A 22,060-nucleotide genomic window follows, 5' to 3' on the forward strand; every position below is an offset into this window, starting at 1 on the left:
TTCAGGCGCATCTGAGTCTGGAAGTGGCAGACGGAGCTGCTCTTCCCAGCGCCGCCACTGCCCTGCCAGCTTATTGAATTGATTCGTGTCTAATTCTTCTCACCTATAAAATGAAGAGGTTGGGCTGGGTGATCTCAAAGTTCATAGTGGCTCTAAAATTCTGTGATATTTCAGAGAATTTCACTAAGACCGCCCAGTGTCAGAGTGTACCTGTGTTGGGGGTATGTTCAGAGCATCTGCTTCTGTGGATGTGTTTATGTGAGTCTCTCAAGGTGGAACCATCTCTCAATTGTCCGGCAAAAAATGAGAGACAGGCGCTACCTCCCAAGTTTGAAGAGGTAAAAAGCAGCCAGTGACCTTGACTGACCTCTCTGGACACCCATCATTTTCTTATAGGGACCTTGAAAGGACTGTCTTATGGGTGGTGTGGGTTGGCTAGAAAGAAAAAGAAACTGTTGTAAAATGACCCATATAAATATAAACGGGAGAAAAACAGAGTAGAACTCAGGAGGTCTCTGGAAAGCCACAGGGTGCAGGAGTTTGCTGCTGGCTTGCTGCGTGTTACAGAGAATTAATGGCTGAGAACTTGAGTTTCTCAGCAACCGTTCCTAGCCCTGGATTTTCATGTGTGTAGAGTGAATGCCTCACTGGGTGGCTTGTCCTTCTTCAGCCTGAGCTGTGTCTTCTCGTGGTTCTCCTTGCTCTTATCCTCTGAGCATGGATGGGTCCGTCTTTCAGGTGGGTGGGAGAGCAGGTGGGGAGGGGATATATATGAGGACACCAAGAAATGATGCTCCTGAGTTTCTACTAAATCATGAAAGCAATTGAAAAATCTGTGAGGACTTTGGAACAATGAAAATCCTCAGGTACTGCTGGAATATTATGAATTTGGAGGAATTGCATCTTAAATCTAGATTCACTCTCTCTGCCTTCTTGAAGAAGAAAACTCATTGTTTCAAGTGTTATATTTGTATTTATTTTCCCTATTATCTTTATTTTGTTTTTCTACCCTCTTGAAGCTAAGCCGTTGAGAGCCTTGGTGTAGGCAGTCTGGACTTTGCTGTAATCACAGTTAGAACCTTGATGGACTGGTCTCTGGGACCTGTGAGTGCAGTCAGGTGCTGGAAGATTTTCTGTCTGTGCTAGTACAACCAGGGACACGTCCGGGACCTCCTCAGTGGCCAGCTGCCCAGCACTGTGATGTGATACTTGGATTTGCAGGGTATGCGGCCTGTTTTGTTCAGAAAGCTATTCTGTGGCAGGCTCAGCTTTGGGACCATTCCTTGCAGCTTGTTGAAATTTCAGTACAGGGTTATATTTTTTTTCCTTCTCAACTTGAAGAAAACATTTCACAGAAAAATTCACCAAGAAACCAGAAAGCCTTCTTATGTTTTGGCCGCATGATCTATGTAGACAAACCATGGCAAAACCGTGAGCAAATGGAGTGGTTTCTCCCCATCTGTTACGCACAGCCTTGGGAACGCTGTCATGATGGTTGAAAAAGCCAGGGTGTGAGTGAAGGTGTGATGCAATGCAGACATTTAAAACCTGGGTTTGAAATGTGTTGAGATAAAGCCAGGCACACACAGGTGCACAGTCACCAGGTATGTCACTCATCAACCCTTTATTCTTTGAGTGTTGAATGGTCTCATTCATTATCAGAGTTAGGCAACAGCCGATGCCCTCTGACCGAGTGGGGAGCTAGAACTGTCCAGCTCAGCCCTGGTGGCTGCTAGAAAGACGCTTGCCCTGAAGTAACCTGTGGGCCCCAATGGGGGAGGAGGAGTCAGAAATGGGCCCCGAGGGACCTGCCCATGAGTCAGAGATGAGCAGGGACAAGTTGACAGACAGGGTGGGTCTGATGTCCCACTTGCTGGTTTCTCACCTGGTGCCAAGGGCAGTTTAGCAGCCAGGCTTCCTCCTCAGCTGTCCTCTGCAGTGGCAGCACTCATGTCTGTCTCCCCTCCCCCAGCTCTTCTTGCCCCTGTGCCCCATCCTGTCCTTGGTTCTGGTGTCTGCAATTCAGGATCTAGGGTGGGAAACACTTCCTGGGGTGCAGTGCCTTCCTCCCGATCCCACAGGTGCTCACCACCTTCTTTACCTCTGCTCCAGCTGGTCCCCCGGGGGTTCTTCCCTCCCCGTCTTTGTCCCTTTGATTGTCAGGGGTCCTCCCAGGCCCTAGTTGTGATTAGACTAAGCCTAGAAGGGCAGACCAGCCTCCGCACTTCTGTCTCCCACCGGGGCCGATTTCCTACTTGGTGTCATCTCTGGTGACTTTGAGGGTGACCTTTGGGGCAGGTGCTACTTCTCTTACTGCTTTTGCCATAATAGTTTTTCTGTATTTATCAAGTTCTTTCCAAAGTTTTAAAATTCAACTTGATCAACTTGAGCTAAATGTAATGATCACTCTGGGGTTGGGTGTCAGGGTGTCACTTAGAGGGAGGCACCTCCAAACGTCAGTAAGAGGCCGGGAGTTCTGAGAGCACCTGGCCAGCTGTTCCATAGCTTGGTGAAGGAGACAGTAGCCCAGGCACAGATGAGGTTTGCTCAAGGTCAGAGCCAAAGCTGGGACCCAGCTGCTCTGCCTCCCAGCCCACGTTCCTCTCCATTACAAAGGCATTAGACCACTCCAGTAGATTCCAGCAAAGCCATATTCTCACACCATTTGTTCCAGAACACAGTGCTGCAACCCAAACTTCACTCAGAACGGTAGTGAGGGTGGGCCCTGGGAGCAGAATAACATTATAAGTCCCTGCATAATTATTTTAGGAAGATGGGGGAAAGAGCACCTCACAATCCTTAGGAGAAAGGTGACGAGTAAATCAAGTGGTATTTTGAAGGAGACACCAGGCACTGATTCTGTACAATTTTTAAACTTGATGATTTCCAAGTATTGAGTGATGTCACTTAACAAAACATCTTGTATTTTCAATTGTAGTTACATTTTCACCATATGATTAATGATGTCTTTGGAGGAAAAACTAGATCATATAATAGATTCCTAGTAGAGAACATAATTGTGAAAGGATCTATTCTCAGGAGGGAAACATACACCCCAAGGAGGAGAATTTCTCCAGCTTCTAAAGCAGTAATTACTCTCCCTCAAGGAATTCACTCACGTAGCTTGAGTTGATGGGACAAGTGTTTGGAGCAATATCGACTTTGGTGCCGTCACACAAACTGTTGAGGGACATATTAGAACAATCTGGTTCAGTTCTTCTTCCTCACTCCTTGGTACGACTCTTTGGAAAGCACTTTTTGCTTCCTGCAGACAGTGGGTCAGTGACATCTAGGATCCTTATTACGAAGAATGTCCACATAATACAATTCTTTAGGTGAAGATGATGGTGGTGAGGTTTTAGGCGTCAATTGTTTTCAGAGCCCATTTTTAGTAGGATGTGATTGGCCACAGTTGACAGAATACTTGGGACACCTGATGTGCTGCCCCTCCCCCAGGACGCTGGCTCGTGTCCATGAGTAGGTGACTGAGTGGGAGCTGCTCTTCAGTCTACTTGGCTCCCAAGGCCAGTTTAGGAGGGATTCTACCTGTTCCCCTTGTGGAAAACTGTGACATGAGGTTCAGAGTCATACCCAAGGCCATAGCAGTAGGAAAGATGGGACTTGGCACCGGTCTGTAGGATCTTAGGCCCGCAAGGAACCTAGAGAGTGCTTAGCCCTGAGGGCCATGGCACTGGGCCACCATGCCAGGGCTAAACCTTGCTTTGACTGTTTATGCGACTTGTAATTGGCCTGCTTGGATGTCAGTTACATGTACAGCTGCAGAAAGGGATTCTGAGTTCTTCTGGAAAGACTAACTCTTCTACCTCCTACCAGGGAGGGGAGGTGTGGTGAGATGATTCTTAGAAATTAAATATACCCGCTCGGCGCCTGTGGCTCAAGTGGCTAAGGCGCCAGCCACATACACCTAAGGTGGCGGTTTCGAATCCCCAGCCTGGGCCTGCCAAACAACAATAATGGCTGCAACCAAAAAATGGCCAGGCATTGTGGCAGGCGCCTGTAGTCCCAGCTACTTGGGAGGCTGAGGCAGGAGACTTGCTGGAGCCCAGGAGTTGGAGGTTGCTGTGAGCTGTGATGCCATAGCACTCTACCCAGGGGGATAGCTTGAGGTTCTGTCTCAAAAAAAAAGAAATTAAATATACCTCCCAAGATCACCTTGCAATGTAGTTCAGCTTGAGAATGAATGTAATCATATCTGGGGCTTCAGAGCTTTTTCTTTATTGTTCTTCAGCCGTCCACTGCCTCGGCATGTGAATACTGACAGAGCTCCATCTCCCGCTCTGCAGCCCAACTCTCCAGCCTCATCCTTGCCAAAACCCAAGGAGGAGTTAAACATTCCGGGCAGCTCCAAGTCAGATTATCTGCATTGGTTTGCTTCTAAGCTATGAAAATGCTTTTGAACACTCTTCTCAAATTAAACTTTGCTTTCTCTTAATTTCCATAGCTGCTCCGCGAGGCCTGTAATGACAGGTTGGCAATGCCATTAATAAATCCTTTTAGGAATTCCAGCAAGAGAAGACTGGATTCTGACCAAGTGCTGGTGACTCGATCCAGCCCACTAGAACTGGGATTGGAGGTGGCCCAGTTAAAGGCAGACCAAGAGACAGCTGAGGTTTTCAGAGCAACAGGTTTCTCTCTCGGGTGTGAAGGGGATTTGCCGCCCCCTAGCCTGAGTGAATGGCTGTTGTGCTCCTTGGGAACCAGCATGCTAAGGTGGACTTTCTTTGGGGGCCAAGGGATATTGCTTTTAATACTTCGTCTTTGCCTTTCTTTGAGGTTGTAGCCAGTCCTTCGGTACAGTGAGGTGGGCCCAGTCTGTTTGCCAGGATTCCCTGCTTGAGACTAGGGCATTTACAAAGAGGACCCAAGTGGCTCTAAGCTGCCTTGGTGAACTCAGAGCACTGGAGAGTCCTTCCCTTTCTCACTGGGGCCAGCTGTTAGGTTCCTAGCACTTGGTGGCTTCTGAGGGCAGGTGTGCAGCCCTCCCTTGGTGATGGGACCTTCTGGAACAGTTCTGATCCTCTGCCTTATGGGCCCCAAAAGTCTTTGAAGACAGAGAAAGCTCTCGCAGCAGACTCAGGTAAGATGAATGTAGAGTGACTATGGCAAAACCGAAGAGTTTTGCCCCTTTACCAGGAGAACCATCCCTAACAACCAAGGGGTGCAGACACTTCCCTCCTCCTCTGGCCTGCACATCGCTCCCCCTGAGTGCAATGCAGGCAAAGCCAAAGCATCCCTAGCTGGGACCTGGAATTCAAGATGTGTGATTGCTAAGGGTGGTGGCCTCAGGCCCAATAGCCTCCTTAGACATGGCTGAGGTGGTTCTGCCAGCACTGACCTTGGGGTCTCCCTTCCCCTCTGCCATCCTCTGACTGGCAGGCTCTTTATTTGGACATACTAATATTTTGTCATCTTCCCCAAGACTGCTTCTGTTCCTGAGCCATCTGGCTTCTTCAGTATGGCTTTGTAGGGCTGTGCTCTGCTCCACAGGGGCTGGTGTCACGGTTTAACTTCCCGAGGACATTCCTGCCACCACGCTCATTTTCATCTGCATGGTGGTTGCCCTCCTGTCTTCCTGTAACGCCTCAAATAGTCTTGAACCTTGAAAATGTCAAGTTCTCAAATTAAAGTCCTTCCTACAACCAGAACCCAACCCTCCCAATCCCAGAAATAATTGAAAGTGACATTTGTTGAACATGAGACCATTTCTTTTGTTTATAAATTGGCAAGGAAAAAAATGTTTAGTAACCATACACCTGTTCTTTTTGAGTTTAGTTCTACAATCAACAGATCAGATTATTTAAAGAACAAAGGTACCCATGTGGGTCAGATTAAATATTTTTGAAAGACTGAACTGTACGGAACAGGAGTTGATAATGGAGGTGGTTTCGTTACCAAACTCATGCTTATGGAGGAAACCTCATAGGAAAGCTTACCCTCAAATAAGATATATCTAATGGTGAGCATGTCCGCTCATGTTGTGAGAAAAGGTATCAAGGGGAGTTTTTGGAGTCAAGGCTGCTTGCTGGAGGCCCTGCAGGGAGCTAGTCTGACAGCAGCCAGTAGTTTCAGTTCCCACTTGGTCAGCTGTGTGTTAGTCACCTTGTGCTCTGTGGGGTAAATGGTATTCAGTGTCAAAAGTAAGACATTCCAGGGTGATTCCAGGGCTGTGATCATGTCCAACTGAGACCTATACTTACAGTCCAAATCTTGGAGCCAAAAGGGGCCCTGGAGCCACCCTAGTCTGACCTCCCACCCCACGGAGAGAGAGCCCTCTTGCCCCACCCTTACAAGGGACAGTCAGCCTCTGTATGAGCAGAGGAACTCGCAACCAGGAACTGACACCTCCCTGGCAGCCAGGCCATGTTTGCGCAACTTCATTCTTAGAAAATGTTTCTGTGGAGCTGAAATCTGGATTTGAGTAATGTTCATTTGTTGACCAAGTTCTTTTTGGAACTCTGCAGGACTAGTACTCTTGATCCTGTAATGAACTCACAAATTGAGAAGGAAAAGCCTAATTAAGTAAACAGCAATAACCAAAGGCATCTAAACCCATGGCTGCCTTGAAAGGAGGAAGTGAGAAGCATGTGGTCTTTGAAGGAAATGAGGTTATGGTCCTGCTTGGGGAGGTAGACACCTGTGGGGAGCAGGACAGCGCAGGCACACCTGCAGGAAGGTTCTTGCTCTTTGTAAGTGGCTAAGGGCAGAGCTCACTGGAAGAGCAGAGCATGAATCATGTTCTCTCTGTTTATTACCAATAAGCAACTTGGTGTACTCCAACCAAAAAGTCCCTCACCCGGACACCCTAACTACCTATCTTGAAAGTAAACCTTTCGGCAGGAATTTTATGGGATTTCTCAGCTGTTATTTTTCCCCTCCCTTTTGTGTGTGTGTGTGTGTGTGTGTGTGTGTGTGGAGAAGTGTTTTTTAATTAAAAACAGCCTATGTTTACTGAGCAAATACTGTTTGCTTTCTTAGCACATTGCCTCATTAAGTCCTTACAGAGCCCGAGTTGGGAGGCATCTGAGTGTGGCTGCCTTATCCATATGAAAAGTGTGGCATATGAGTGTGGCTCAGAGGAGGAAGATGGCTGTGCCCAGGAGCATGGGCATGTAAGGTGCAGGGGACTCCAACTTACACCTCAAGCCTGAACTCCCTGCCTCTCAAAACGCCCCACCAAAAGCTCCTCCCCATCTACGTTTGTCAGGCCCACACACCAAGAGTGGTGTTAGGTGTTCCTTGCCCATAACATAACCCCCAGGCCCTGGTGACACTGAGGTGCCACACAAGGCCTCTCCTTCTTCTGGGGAAGGGGTTCCCATAAATTCCTTCATGGCTTGGAGTATGGGGGCAGCATTGGCCTCTGTCTGTGTCCAGTTCTGCTCCCCCCACTTGGCTGGGGGCTTCACTGGGCACCTCTGCTCACCCTCACTTCCCAGGATGGGGTTACCAGGCCACCTGTCCTCCACCCAGACGTCTTTGCTAGGGAAGAATTCATTCTGGCGATTGTCACCTGCATGCTCTTGGAAGGTGAGGTTCTGGCCAGGCAAGTGGCAGCTCTAACTCGGGCTTTAAATACTAAGGACACACCTCCGCCAGCATAGTCACCTTTTGCTCAGACATGGCTGTGGTTGCAGGTTTGGCGGAGGCTGCCTGGAGAGCTTTGGCGTTCCTTGGCAACTCCAAATTCTGAATGACTGGGAAGAAAATACAGCAAGGCCTGGTCCCTTCCTGCGTTCAGGTGCGGGCGGGGCAGGTTCGCGCATGCGCAGTGTCCGCCCGCCGGTCCGCGGCCGCCCTCGCGGGGGTTACTCTCGGTCAATGCTCGCTAGTAACCTCGGCGGCGGCAGCGCGGCTGCGGGGAGCGGCACGATTGGTTGCACCAGCCGGCGCTGTTGCTAAGCGGGAGGAGGAGGAGGATGCGGAGCCGGAGCTCGGGATCTGAGCTGCTGCGGCCTTTGTACTCCTGGGGGTCTCGGCTTCCTCTGAATTGTCCTCTCCCCGTCCTAAGGGGCTCACCTGGGACCAGCACATCCCCTGCCCCGTGCGTTCCCACTTTTCCCATCCCAGGACACAGGGCTGGGCAGAAAGAAGCCCCTGCCCTGAGTCTGATGGGTGGAGGTGTTTGCTACTCCTGGACGAGGAGAGTGACGTCTGTGCTGCTTTCTGTTTAAGCTTAACCGGGAGACTTCCCTAGACCGGGAATAGCGCACATATTTAGAATGGCATCCCCAGAAACGGCTGGACTGTGTGCGGCATCTGCTCCCCGCCTTCCTTGGAGTGGGGAGGCCTCATGAATCTGCCACCCTTCTTCTTAAAGTCACAGTGTCAGCACTTCTGGAGGCACAGTTTCCCCAGGAGAGGACTTTTGATTTCTGTTTTAGGTTTACAGTGTGGGGGAGGAGCAGGGCCTCCTAGGGCCCAGGCCACAGGTGGAGCAGGTGACCAGCCTTAGGGTCAGAACTGGAAATGACCAGGGCGGGTTTGGGAAACTTGAAATTCTTTGGAATCTGAAGCGGTGGGTCTACTAAGCCTGCTGGAATCTGGAGGGTCAGGTGGCAAGGTCCGGGCTTCCCTGCTGAGTCACCTCCACCCTGGGCAGCTTGGGCGGGGCAAGGGAGACAGCAGTGGAGCTCTGAGAGGTGTTTTCTGCAGCACCCATGGCACACGGATGCCACAAATGTGACAACCAACTTGGATTCTTGACCAAATGGGAGGAGACCAAGGAGCTAACGATTTTCCTTGCAGTCCTGGGTTTTCATTACTTATAGACTTGGTGTTTTTGTAAGCCTAAATGGAGATTATAGTTCTCAAGTCTGAACTCACTAAGCTGCAGGTGGGACCCACTGGGCCAAGGTGGCAGAAGGAAGGGTATGTTTATGATAACTTAGTAGCTTTCCTATACACAAGTCTGGTGAAAAGGTCAGGGGGCACTTCAAGTTTTATATTTTATCAGAATTCCCATTAACAGTTGCAAAGGAAGTGTGTGGGTTTCCTGTGTCAAACTTGCATATGAGTTTGTCCAGAAAATGTTGGTGCCCTAAATGCTGGGAGCAGGGGCCGTCTGGCCACGTGCTTCCATTTCTCCTCCCTTCAGTTATCATAAGTGCGCCACTTTTCTGACTTTTATGTGGCTTAGAGGTAAAGGTTGTTGCCACCATCCTGTCACTTCTTTCTTCGCATGAGTGCTCTGTGCTTCTCACAAGCTGTGCCTCGATTCTGAATCAGATAAGTCTCTAGAATGTGGATTTCAGAGTGTTTCTCCCTGAGCATTTTCTTCCTGCACAGCCACTCCCCGTGTGCTAGCAGGCTCCCCTGCCTGTCAAGATGAGGTCTTCTCATTCCAGAATTTGAGTTTTCTTTGCTTGGCTCACATTCTCAAGCTGGGGAAAGCCTTCTTTCATTCCCCCTTGCCCCGTAGCCAGGAGGGTCCTCCTCAGGCCCCTTCGTGCCCCTCTACCCCTAGGATTGGGGTGCTCTGCCTGTGATTTTGTGCTTTCCTTCTTCTGAACTTTCAAAGCACTGTGTTAGCTGCCCCTGCATCCCGGCCACTGGGCCAGTGTCTGGCTCCGGGTCAGCATGAAAATGAATGAATGAAATCACAAAAACCTAAATCATGGTGAGCCTTTGCCCCAAAGCTTAGAAGGTGAGAGGAAAAACAAGAGTGTCAGGAAGGTCGACTCTTGGTTCCCTCTTGCTGTGTCAAACCCACGAGCCCTCTCTGACTAACCTTCACACAGGTGGTTTCTGGGTGCAGTTTCCTTGGGTCAGCCCAACCAGTGGCCTCCCTTATGGAAGGAAGAGCAGATAGGGTGCTGGGTCGTGATAACAGCACAGACTCAGGGTCAGACAGCCCACTCTGGAGTCTGAGCTTCAATCCTTGTTAACCATGTGGACCTAGGCCTCAGTTTCTGTATCGGCAGAATGGATCTGATCAGAGCGCTAATCTCAGAGAGCAGCGTGGGAACCAGAGGTCATCATTTCCATCTAGGGCTGGCACGCAGTATGCTCAGGGATTATGGTGTCCTGGGTCAAGTTTTGCTGAACCGTTGGTTTTTGTGTTCTTGGCTTCATTAAGCTAAAACTCATAATAATAGTAATAATAATAATACTATCAGCTTCCTGTTTATTAGCTCACAACTCATAAGCAGTAGGTTACTCTGTTTTCCAGCCATGCCTCAGGAAGATGTTCTTGCCATTCTCCTGGGGGTGATGAAGCCGCAGGTGGCAGCAGTGAAGACACTTGCCCGGGGGCACAGAGAGCACCCTCTCTTATGTAGACCCGGGTTTCTAACCTGCCACCCTGAGCTCTCTGTGCTCCCTGAGGAAGGCAGTTTACACGCCTTCTGGGACTGTCCTGTGGGAGAGCTTTTATGCTGTTCCTTTTCTAAGACTTCATTCATTTCTCACTCATGGCTAATATGAGGGCTAAACCCTAACATTTCAGACATGTTAATAAACGCCTCTTGTTGAAGACTTGTGTGTTTACATGTACAAGACAGGTAAGGGTCTTCTTGTTTCTGGGAGGTCTGGGAGATCTGGATGATGAGTTTTGTATCTTTGAGCCTCTTTATATTTAAGCATCTTTATTTGTGAGTTACTGGTTGGAATTTTCCATCAGGAAACAAAGGTCTGAAAGCAACTTTACACTTCAGAATTCGGCTCATGAGACAGGTTAATGTAGGTTATCTTAGGAGGATGTGAGATTTTATCGGGTCCTGTGTGTTTTAGTTTTGTGGCTAGATTTTTATGACTGAAAATGAAGGATGTTGTGCTCACTGTTCCAACTGGCAGCCTGAGGTGGGGAATGGTGGTGGCACAGATGTCAGCCACCGCTACCCAGGAGAGGGGATGTTTGCAGCAGTGGTGCATGAATACTGTTCTTGGATTTGCACATATTTGAAGTAAATTCTGTAATGGTTGTAGCTTTGTAGAAAATGCATTTACCTTCCTTTGCCATAATTCTAAGTTAATGTGTAACAAGAAAGAAGTTAAAATACATTAAACTATGCAGGGCTTAGTTAAATTTTTCTGTCTTTCTTTTTGTTAGAATAATTCTAGGTCTGACACCTTTTGGCAAAATGCACTTGGTAAAGTAGGAAATGGTAAGAGAGTCTGGGTTCAAAACCACCTCCACCACTTACTAGCAGGTGACTTATTTAACCTCTCTGTAAACAGGGAATGTTAATAATAAAAATGCCATCTTATTAGGCCATATAACTTGACACATAAGGAGCACTGTGGCTGACACTTAGCATTTAATAAGCTGCAGCTACAATTCTTATGAACATTGTATGTAATATTATAAAATAATAACAGCCTAGAATCACTGAGATGGACCACAGCCTTTAAGATACTATTCGGAATGTAAATTTGGCATGAAATATTAGGCTTTAGAAGTAAAAGGGAAAGAGCTAGTGAACAGTTTACAGTTGAAGTTGGCTTCCCAAGTGTTTCTAAGGCCCCGGACAAGGCGCTCCATACTTCCTCCCACGCACATGTTATGAGAGCCTCCTCGCATCCGTGGGAGAGGGGAGGGAGGTGCAGGGGACTCACCCAAGGTCACAGGCTATAAGTAGCAGAGCTGTGAGGTAACCCAGGCAGCTTCCTCTGATATCCTAGACTGATCCTTGCTTTGGGGTGAATCTTGCCTCTGTTTGTGGGGAGTGTGTGCTCCTAGAACTGGGTTCTGGGGCCTGTTCCTTGGCTGGCCCACTGCATGTGCCCTGGTGTGGGCAAATGTTTACGACACTCCTGACACTCTCATGGTGAGGCTTTGTGATGTGTCATCTTCAGAATCAGAGAGCTGGGCTTGGGGCCTAAGCTGCAGAAGTTCTTTAATCATTTTGGAGGTCTAGTGATTGCCAGGATTCTAGGATCTCATCCTTCAAAGTTGAGCCTTGGAAGGACTCAAATTTCATCACTTGTGTCTGGACCAGGAGCGCCCACAATGCCTTCGGCAAGGCATTGGGGAAACTGGATGTATCATCTTGGGCTGCCTGGCATCCAGGACAGGTAGGAGAGGAGGGCAGGTGGCAGGAGTGGGGGCAGGGTGCAGCCTCCAAGCCATTTGGTGTTGTGTCCCCAGGCTACCACCCCTAATAGGCCGTGGCCCCTACAGCTGAGCAAGACACTGTTTTCATGTTATCCATGATGAAATTGCTTGGAGAAATGTGGGTGACAAGTTCAGAGTTCCTGCCGGTAGCAGGTGGATCCTAGGACCAATCACAGCCCACCTGACCCCAGGTTCTTGCTGTTTGCCTTTCCTGGTCACGTGGAACAGTCAGAGACACCCTAGGGCCATGGCCACTTTCAGTGAACTTGAAACATTAAAATGTTCACTGCCTTCATGCCTGTGCCTTAACAAATCTGATGAGCTTGGGAGGTTGATTTTGGAGACTGCCAGCCAGGTCTCACAGCTGGCCCAGGTTAAGCCCTACTGCCTGTGTTCTAGAATAAACAGTATGACCATGGCACCCCACACTTGCTCACATGTAGCAGGTCTGCCCTCTGGTACCACCCAAGGGGCCATAGGGACAGCTGGGTACTTAGCAGGGAATCTAGGGCATGGGCAGGCCCTCCCATGGGATTCAGGAGGCCAGAGGCTCTGGAGTGGCTGCAATCTTGGTGAACAGCATGTCAATTGCTGGGACTCTCATCATTCTGACTTTCAGGGACACACCATGAGAGTGTTGCCCATGGTCAAAAGTAGCTACCTCTCAAGGAAACTGACCAAGACGACTGAGGCTGGGCCACCAGATCTCAGCCTCCATTCATCATAAAAACAAGTGCCAGGTGGAAATCTTCTCTCCCCATGACATCAGTGAGCTGGCCCTAAACTGGAGGGAGGAACGCATCCTTGTGGGTTTCTGTGGGGAGTTTAGAAACCTATGGTGTGTTCATCATTTTCTACGATTTCCTGAGAAAGCCCATTGTGCTGAGAAACCTGTGACGTGTTTGGTTGCTTATTTTACAAATATGCCTGCTGCTGACAACACAGAGGAATGAGAGGTGCATCTGAGACATGCAGGCCAGCATCAAGGGGGACTTTAGGGCAATATTTTTCAGCCTTTTGTGTCTCACAGCACACTTGAGCCTGGAGTTAAAACTTCCATAGCACACTTATGTCAAACAAAAACGAGTTACATACATATATATGTAATTTGCTTTAAACATCTTTTGAAAATGATTAAATTAATGATCTATAAACATTTTCGTGGGGCACCTGGGATCCTCTCACGCACACCAGTTAAAGATCAGTGTTTTAGGGCCACATGTTTTAAGTGAAATTCAAAGTGCTGGCAATCTTCCTGACATATTTTGACTTTCTGAGTTTCTATTAGGCAGTACTGGATTTTTAAAAATCTGTACAATCAGAGGCAGCTTGAGGCATGTGACATCTAGAACCAAAGGTGACCCTTGCGGGTGGGTGGGTGATGATAGGTCAACGAGTGGCTTAGCTGCTGGGGGGATGTGGCCTTTGGGGGCACCCGCTCTGGCTTTCCTATCTCACACCCCATATCACAGTGCTTTAGCCCTGACCCTATAGCAGAGCAGTGGCGCTCAGGGTTGTTTGTTACGTTGCTTTTTTTGTATCGTGTCTTCAGAAGCTAAAGTGAAGTGGAGTGATCAGAGGCATGGCCCTATCCCTGTGCGAGCCCCACAATGACTTTGAGTGAACCCAGAGGAGGTGGGCCCCACCCCAGAGGTGCTGAGTGGGCACTGCTGCTCTGGGGACCCCACTTTGAGAGGTGCTGAAATAGAGCGAGGAAGAGTGGACAGCTACTCGGGAGCCACACCTGGCCCTTTGTAAGCCAGAGACGGAAGTGGCCCTGTCCACACTGGAGGCAGGAGGAGTGGGGGCAGTCCCAGCATCCAGCAGCTCCTTGGCGTCAGCATCAGCTCTCCCTGTGAGCCTGGATGGCGGGCAAAGATGCAGACAGCTGCTTGAGGGGACACAGGGCCGGACGCTGTCTCACAAACTCCATTCATTTGAACTTCGGGAGCCTGTCAGCCTCTTTCTCTCAACAGGGATCTGAGCAAAAGCTCAGTGTCCTCAGGGCTCCTACACGGGGATAACAGGTTTCCAGATGCTGATTCCAGAGCAGAAATGGCTGGATTCAGCATGTTAGGTCATTATTGTTTACAAGAGGGCAGAATTTATTTTTATCTTAATCTGCACCACATTTTAACACCTGTGTGTGTGTGTGTGTGTGTGTGTGTTTATGTGTGTGTGTGTGTGTGTGTGTGTTTATGTGTACTGGTTTGCAGTGTCACCTGGTGGGATAATATTAGATCTTTTTCTGCTTGTTCATAAAGCTGTTCCGGCCCACAATAAGGTCTTCATGATTTCTATCACCGTCTCATTTATCTCCAGCTTCTCTGTAAATCTGGAAAGAGACTAGGGACTGAGGGGCTGCTGTAGAGGATGACTGTGTGGCTGGAGATGGACGTCCAGACACAGAGGGCAGGAGGGCAGCCAAGGGAAGTGTAATTCTGCCTGGTAATTTTCTTCTCTCATCTGTGAACCCATCTTATCTTTACCCTAAATAAATTTTGCTCTCTTCTGCTGAGACATCACCGTAAGTGGCAAAATTATTTGTAGAGGCTAGAGTATGGTTGGCCTGGGGTAGGGAGAGCAGCCTGGGAGTGGACTCAGGGGACTCCCAGACGTTCAGGCATCCCTCATCCCCTCCTATGGCAGGGTTCTAACTAGAGTCTCTCTGAGCCCAATTCTCCGTATTTAGCAGAAATCATAGCAGAAAGGTTGGGCATTTCCTCAGTCCTCTGCACCAGTTCTGGGGACTGAATAGGAACTCAGTTAACACGGCCGTTGCTTTGCCCATAACCTCGTGCAGCTGAAAGACCTCGGAAGCCTGTTCTGGGAAGCACTGCCTTCCTGGAAGTCTTGTGTACGGCTTTACTTGCTATTCCCATTCTTTTCTTGATAGAGAACTGAGCTTTTCCTCATTTAAATGACAGCAGATTTTGAGTTGCAGGGATCATAGTTCATGAATTTTAAAAATTATTCATAGATGTGGGTATAGCAGTCTGAGCCTGAGCTGGGTGATGGGAAGGCTCCTTGCCACTGCAGCCCAAGGGCAGAGCTTTCAACACGACATCCACTTCCCCACTGCAGAAAGCTTGGAAAACACCCACTTAGAGCTGAAAGTGCCCTTTACAGGGGAAAGCACGGTCACATACAGAATAACTGTAAACAGGTCAACCCCAAGCGGGGCTGTTGATGCAGCTAGAACTGTGTGTGGAGGGGCAGGTACAAACCAGAAGTGCCGACCTCGAAACCCAGCTCTGGCTGAGAGTGACCCCCAGGATGGATGACAGCCTGATCCTCAGTCGTGTTGGCCCATTTCTGCCCCCAGGTGCTCTGTGAAGCTCAGGGCACAGCAGGAGACACCCCATGCTTGCTCCAGGGAGTGGGTAGGATGGGTGGACTCTGAGTCAGAAAAGCCACCGACGGGAGAACCAAAGAAAATGCGATTTGCTGAGAAAGTTGCGCCTCCCAGGGCTTGCTTTCAGTCTGCTTTAGGAGGAAGCTGTTGGGTTGGGGGTTGGTAGTTATAAGAGTTATTAAGGAACTAGAAGAGCAGATTCTTTTCAAGTTGGCTTTAGGCATTGGGGCCAGATAAAAGGATTATGGAATGAGAGAAATAGAGTCTCCCAACCCCGCTTCCTTCATGATGCTTGTGGGACAACGCTGTCCGGGGAGCAGGGTCCTTTCACTCAGGCAGTGGGGTCCTTTCACTCGGGCAGTGGGTCTTGCCAGGCATCCTGCAGTCCAGCTCAGAGGAGGGGGCCTCCCTGGCCAGCTGTGGGGACAGGAAGAAGACAGGATAGATGGCAAAGGGAAAACAAAAGTGAAGCTGGGTTCCCAATGTGGGAGGGGGTCGGGGAGGGGCCCAGAAGGCTGGACCTGCAGCAAGAGCTGCCCTGGGGCCAGGGAGGACAGAGCTGCTCACTGCTGAGCGGAGCCCTGCTGTGGGAGTGGCCAGTCTGGGGCCACACTGGTGGGGAAAACTTAGCAATGCAATCTGTTTTCCTGCTGTTCCTAGGTCTGCCCTTTCTGGAAATCATCTCCATATCTAAGCAGCCCAGTGGGACCTGATGAGGAAGAAACAGGGCACAGGCTGTGGGGAGTGCTGCCTGGCAGCCCAAGAACACAGGCTGCTGGAAAGGACTGGAATCATACCTGAGCAGTGGTTCTCCCGGGACTGTCCTGGAGAGGCAGGGCAGGCAGGGTCAGTGGACGATGTGCTGGAGGAAGTGACAGCTCTGGACAGGCAGAGATAGCCCACCGATAAGGCCAGGAGGAGGTCACTCTGCCACCCACTAGATGCACCCTGGGGGAGCATTTCACTTGCAGGTGCCACTAACCTCTAGATTCTAGGAGTGGCAGGGACTGAGTTTGCCATCCAGACACTTCAAGGGAATGAGGGAGAGGACTTTGATGGAGGCTGAGAAGTAGTCATCAGTGGATGTAAAATAGCTTTGAGACAGAGTCGTTATTGAGACATTTTCACCTCTTTAAGATACTAGTGAAATAGTAAAGCTGTTCTGATAATTTATTTCATAACATAATCTTTTCATGTGCAAAAATAATAAACAGAGCTGCTTCACTCCAATAGCTGAGAAAATTCTCACTTGCAGCTTTAATGGTTATAAAGGAATGGAATATAATTCCATGAGATTTTTAACTTTTTTCATTATTTTGCCTTGCAGAAAATTTAAAAAAATGTAATTTCAAGATATTGTACAATGCTTATGTATATATTATGCTTATATATATGAGTGCATACATCCTGGTTATATTTATAGTGAGAGCACTTTTATGAAGTTGGGAAAAGACCTTAACAATCTGTATGCAGAGTCCAGTCTTCTCATTTTATGGATTAGAAAGGCAAGGCCCTGGTTGAGATTTTTAGTTTAAGACAAACCAGTTTTTGAGATTAGATCCTGGTAGCACCACATCTAAATTTGTATCTCATATGCCTGTATTTATTTTATTCTGAGTGAGCAGGTGATCTATCATCAGTTCAAAAGCTTTAGGTAACCAGGGTGGGTAAGTGAAAAAAAAACACAAAAGATCCTATAACTGAAATGAAGCCACAAGACTTAAAATTTGACTGTGATTTTGAAACTGTACTAGAGAAACCTTCTTCTACTTTAGACGAGTGTCTAAAGTCAGAAACACGAACTGTTATAAACTTCTGAGAAATAATTTCTAGCTGACCTTCTTTTTACTTATATTTTTCTCTGAATAATTTTCAGAGTAAAAATATTCGAAAATTTTTTCAAAGCATCTTTTTGTTGTTGTTGAACATTTTTTTTTTTTTTTTTGGTGGTTGTTGTTTGGCAGGCCTGGGCTGGGTTCAAACCCCCCAGCTTCAGTGTATGTGGCTGGCGCCCTAGCCGCTAAGCTACTGGCGCCAACGCTGTTCAACAATTTTTTATCATCTGTTATAAGCAAAGTATCTTTTCTCAGTCTTGGAAGAAAAAAGTGAGACCTCAGTGAGTTTACTACCAGCATCAGGGACATAGGAGCCCTCATAATCGGATCCCCTAAGACAGTGAATGAGGCCGGGGACAAGTTCTAGACATTGGAGGAGAGAGAATTTCTGCAAAGAAACCACAGGCTTTAAGAAAAGCCCCCAGGAGGAGCAGGCCTGGGACAAGTGGAGAAGCGTCATTCCTACGTGTTCAGAATGTTGGCAACAGGAGGACAGAGATAGATGGGCAGTGACCGGGAGGGTCGAAGAGTCATTTGCAGCAATCTGGGTGCACAGCCTAGAGCGGAATGGTGACAATGGTGTAGTGGGTTGAATGGTGACACTCTCCCACCCCTTTGGCATGTCTAAGTCCCAACTTCCAGAACCTGTACAGACCTTATGGTCTTGTGTATTGATGTGGTGCAGGATCTTGAGATGGGATCATTCTGGGTTAAGGTGAACTCAAAGTCCAAGAACATGATCTTACAAGAGAGGAAGAAAAGGTCACAGCGACACAGGGGAGAGTGGCATGGACCCTCAGAGGACCCTGTGCCAGGTGAGCACAGAGGTGAGCTTATGGTGATGCAGCCACAAGCCAAAGCCGCTGGTGCCAGCAGAAGCTGAGAGAGACAAGGAAGGACCCTGTCCTGGAGCCAGCAAGAGGACAGTGGCCCTGCTGACTCCTTGATTTTGAGCTTCTGCCCCCAGAACTGTTGTTTTTAAAAGCAATTTTGTTAAGGCAGCCCTTGGACACTTATAAAAGAATGGATGGGGATGGGGATGAACATTTCAGAAGAGAAGGGTGGCATCAGGGTGGCGAGGATGTGGAGCAGGGGAAACCTGTGGGTGCTGTCCCTCGGGTGAGGAGCCCAGCCATTTCAGACCTCATCTGGCTTCACTGAGCCCAGGTGAAGACCATCCCTCTGTGACCCGGAGCTGCTACCCCAACCTGGTCACACGCTCTCAACAGCGCTGTTTATTCATTTATTCTTTACATTTCAAAATATTAAGTGGGTACAAACGTTTGGTTACATAATTAGTTTTGTACAGTGTGAGTCACAGTTCTAAGTGTGGGCTTCGTGCGTGCTGCACCTATCAGGTGTGGGTCTACCCGTCCCGTCCCTCCCCTTCACCTGCTGGGTTTCCAACAAGTGTTATTCCCATACATGCACGTAAGTGTTGATCCATTGGATCCAACTTAATAGTGAGCACCTGCGCTGTTTGTTTTTCTATTCCTGTGATACATCACTGAGAAGAACGTTCTCCAGGTCCGTCTGGGTCAATACAAGAGGTCTTGGTTCACCACTTGTTCTATGGCTGAGGGGGACTCCATGGTGTCCATAACCACATTTTATTAATCCATTCCTATATTGATGGGCACTTGGGTCATTTCCACATCTTTTGCAACTGAGAATTGTGCTGCTATAAGCACTTGCGTGCAGGTGTCTTTTCTTATAAAACGCCTATTAACAAAAGACTGGATGTGACCCCATTGCTCATCGGAAGAAGTGTGAAGAAACAACTGAGCTCATCTCAAAGGGGATCATCGTGGAGGCAGAAAGGGGAATAAATACGTTACAGGCACAGGAAAGGATGGAGCCCATAGACGAACAATGTCAAGGAGGAGAAATGATTCCTGGAATACACGCAGTATGACACTGTTTATATTAACTCCCCAAACAGACGACACTTACCAGACGGGTTAAGGATAAATAGAAATGTGGTGACAATGGAGAGAAAAACAAGAGGATAACAGAGTTCAAGAGAGTGACACCTGGGGTGAAGGCCGGGTCAGAGATCAGGGAGGGCGCGGGGGCTTTCCAGCGTCACCGCAGTAGCGTCCCCTCACTAGGGGTGGGTAAGTGCATGTTCCTTTGCTTTTCTACCTCGTATCTCAAAGACACGTGATCTGCATTGGAAAACAAGTGCCATCTGAGTGCCCAGACCCTGCAGCCGGACTCCATTTCAGTTCTGCCTTTCCTGCTTACTAGCCATGGTTCCTTGGGAAAGTTATTTTAGCTCTCGGTGCCTCAATTTTCTCATCTGTAAAATGGGTACATTAAAATATCTACCTTATTGGGTTTTGGTGGAAATTAAATGAGTTAATGTGTATAAAAGCTTAGATTGGGGCCTAAGGCATTGTCGTTATCATCACCATCATCAGCATGTGTGGGTGCAAAGCAACTTGAAATCAAAAAAGAAAAGAAGCTATGGAAGGGTAAGGAAATGGGGGGCGGAAGGAGGAGTTCTCGCCACACGAGGAAGGCCTTATGTGTTGTGTGGCTGGGGCCACAGTGTGAGCACACAGGGGGTGCAGGAGTTAGGAGCCGGAAAAGGGCTCCCAGCTGTTAGCCTGAACCACCAGGGACAGGGGCGGTGAAGATGGGTGGGCACCGAGGGCTTCCGGGTGGGCGTGTGGACTTACTCCCACTGAGGCCATGTTCCCAGGAGACCAGTGGAGTTCAGCAGGTACTTCAGGACATTGGTGCCTATGAGCACATTTTGAAGGTGTTATAAATCGGTAGAAGCCAGATCCAAACCCAGTTCTGTCCCCCTGAGCTGCCTGTGTGCCCGTGGGCATCCTTTACAGAGAGGACTCTGAGCTCCCAGGGACAGGCACCATGTACTGTGGCTCAGACTTTGAGGAGCACTCTAGCTAGCGGTCAGAATGAGCCCTGAAGATGGTGCTGGGGCCTCGTGGAGAAATGTTGGGGCCACCCAAGAATGCCCAGAGCCCCTCCCTGTAGCCCTCAAGGTCATCGAGCGTTTAGTTCTTTGGGTCACGTGTACTGTCAGCACCCCTGGACGCGACATTCACCTGCGCTAGGGTCTCACATGGTACTGTCAATGTGGGCCATTTCTGGGTCTCATTTTCACTGAACTAGAGATGACATGAACTTTTCTGTCCCTCCTGTAGTTACTCCTCTGCTCCCCGCCATGCTGTGTGGCTGACGTGGAGGCTGGGTGAGGGGTGGGACCAAAGGACACACATGGCATTTGTAAGGCCCATCCCTGTTACCAGGAGGTGTCAGGTGTGGTGAGAAGACTTGCCAGATACCCGAAGGTCTAAGTGGCAGTGATAATAACTGATGGCCCAGCACAGGCTGCCCTGTGCACCTTGCAGGCACTGGCCGACCTCAACCCTGAGGGGAGCTATTATTATCCTTTCCTGTGGCCTAGAGCGCCATAACCTGCCCTGAGGGAAGTGGGATTTGGACCTGACTGCTCTGCCTTGGGGCCTGCTGTTTTGACTCCCTGGGTGATAAAATGATGAGTCTTCAAATTGAACAAATGGATGTCCACAGTCTGGTTGCCTGGAGGGGGAGGCATTGCTCTTGGCTTGGCAGGACCTGAATTCGTGGAGGCCCAGGAAGGAGAATTGGTCCTCATCTCATCTTGTCTTCCCAGCAGTTCAGGGGTAGGTGGCTATCAATGTCCCCAAGATGAGAAAAAAGAGGCTTGGAGAGGTTAGCTAAACTGCCAAACATCGGCTGAGTAAGGACTAAGTATTGGATCTGAGCTGTGGCCGCCGCCCTGTAAAGTTCACCTGCTTCCAGGGAATTGTAACCTCCAAGTATGGGCAGGGTAAGGATGGGGTGAGGACAGGATGGGCATTCTTGATGAGATGACCTGCACAGCCAAGTGAGGTTGGGAGACCCTGACCAAACAAGCCTGGTGGGGGGGCGGGGGGCAGAGGTTGAGGCAGGAGGAGATGGAAGATGGGCCTGGAAGGGCCCAAGTGGAAGGACTTGAGCCCCAGGCTTAGTGCATAGAGCTGGAAGGAGCTGCCCCTACCCAGAGAGCTGGGGAGATGCCTAGATCCTTTCCCCTCCCAGAAGACCCCTGGTCCTGGCTGAGCCAGGCAGAATTTGTCCCAGGGCTGGGTGGCCTCCAAGTCCTCTTGGGCTCCAGGCAGTTGTTTTATTTTACAAGACAAACATGGAACTGGGACTTGTGTGATGGCCTCATTCCTGCTCTGGAGCCAGTGGGGTGGGGTCAGCTTCCCTTGGTGGCCTCCTTGGCATGACCTTAGGCTGTTACAAACCCCAGCCATGGAAATGAGGCCACTACTTCTTAGCTGTTCCCAAATGCTTCCCAATTCCTGGCAGATGTGACCAAGCATGGGGGCATGTGTGTTCCCAGAGCATCTCCAGGTCCCAACCATCACCTGGACAAGAGCGAGCTGCCTGGTGCCATTATCTCTTATAAAAATCTTATTAATATAAATATTCAAATGAGATCGGATGCCTTCAGGGTGGTACGGCCATATACATTAATGTAATATTCAGAGAGTGGGAATGGCCAGCAGTCACCAGCCAGGTTCTGCTCCTGGTAGCTCTCCAGACATCACTACACACACAGTGCACATGTCCTGGCTTTCTGCCCATCCTTCCTTTTCCTGGTGGAATTTGAATCTGGAATTGAGAACATAGGCATTTAACATATTAGCACTGTGGTCATGGCTGTCATTACATAGAACCCAGTTCCTCACTGTCCGAGTGTGCATGGACCAAGCTTGAATCTGCTGAGTCTGGTAG

At 49.0% G+C, this 22,060-nt stretch overlaps 1 protein-coding gene across 2 annotated transcripts in view; it reads left to right on the plus strand.

The window, feature by feature from the left end:
- ABCG1 (ATP binding cassette subfamily G member 1) overlaps positions 1–22,060 on the plus strand; it is a 61,326-nt gene that overhangs the window by 6,965 nt on the left and 32,301 nt on the right. The window lies entirely within an intron of this gene.

This window comes from Otolemur garnettii, unplaced genomic scaffold, assembly GCF_000181295.1.
Source record: "Otolemur garnettii isolate 467f Iridium unplaced genomic scaffold, OtoGar3 scaffold00128, whole genome shotgun sequence".
NCBI classification, from domain to species: domain Eukaryota; kingdom Metazoa; phylum Chordata; class Mammalia; order Primates; family Galagidae; genus Otolemur; species Otolemur garnettii.